General features: G+C 31.4%; 1 non-coding gene across 1 annotated transcript; it reads left to right on the top strand.

Moving 5' to 3' along the window:
* The first annotated feature begins 227 nt into the window (after window positions 1-227).
* Window positions 228-334, top strand: LOC112907575 (U6 spliceosomal RNA). The gene has a single exon (XR_003232793.1). It is a non-coding gene; the product is annotated as a U6 spliceosomal RNA (small nuclear RNA).
* The last annotated feature ends 779 nt before the right edge of the window (window positions 335-1,113 follow it).

The following is a 1,113-nucleotide window of genomic DNA, read 5'->3' as shown; positions in this document are numbered from 1 at the left end:
AGTAATATTCCTTGAGGTATTTTTTTCTGTTTTTCTTTTTACCTTTTTCCCCCTTTGAAAATCAGGCAGTAAAGGATTATGACATTCAAAATCTAACATGTATGCCAGGGAATTCAGAAAGCCCCTATGCATGCCCAAGGAAACAAAGTATCAGAAAAGACAAGAGAATATCTATTGCTGGTCCCAAACAGCGACACCCTAAACAACTTTAAAAAAGAGCAAATTCTGTGCTCACTTCGGCAGCACATATACTAAAATTGGAACGATACAGAGAAGATTAGCATGGCCCCTGTGCAAGGATGACATGCAAATTCGTGAAGTGTTCCATATTTAAAAAATAAATAAATAAAAATAAAAAATAAAAAAGAGCAAATTCTGTGGAAGGTGAAAAAATATGATTCCAGAGTTACCACATTATGAAATTCAAATGTCCAGTTTTCAACAACAACAAAAAATTACAAACATACAAAAACAAAGAAGAAAGTATAGCCCATTTAAAGGAACAGAATAAATTGCCATGAACTATCTCTGAGGAATCCCAGACATCAGACTTACTAGATAAAACATTAAAAAAACAACTTTCTTAAAGATACTCAAAGAGCTAAAGGAAAACATGGGAAAAGACAGGAAAATGATGTATGAACAAAATGAGAATATCAATAAAGAGATAGAAATCATATTTTTTTTTAAAAAGGAAACCAAAAATAAACTCTCAAACTGAAAAGTACATTAAGTGAAATAACAAATTCACTGGAATGCTTTAAAAGCAGATTGGAGAAAGCAGAGGAAAGAATCAGCAAACTTTAAGATAAGACCATTGAAATTATTTAGTCTGAGAAAAAGAAAAGAAGAAAAATGAACAGAGCCTAAATGACCTGTGGGACACTATAAAATGTTCTAAATATATCTTGTCAGAATCACATAAATATAGGAGAGTGAGAAAGAAGTAGAAAGAATATTTGAGGAAATAATGGCTTAGAACTCCCCAAATTTGCTGTAAGATATGAATCTACAAATCCAAGAAACTCAACAAATCCCAAGTAGGATAAACAAACCAACAAAAAAACTCACACCAAGATACATTATAGTCAAACTATATGAAAATCCAAAAAC

Source organism: Vulpes vulpes, chromosome 10 (assembly GCF_048418805.1).
Source record: "Vulpes vulpes isolate BD-2025 chromosome 10, VulVul3, whole genome shotgun sequence".
NCBI lineage: Eukaryota > Metazoa > Chordata > Mammalia > Carnivora > Canidae > Vulpes > Vulpes vulpes.
The sequence above is the reverse complement of the archived record's forward strand: the minus strand, read 5'-3'. Positions and strand labels throughout refer to the sequence as shown.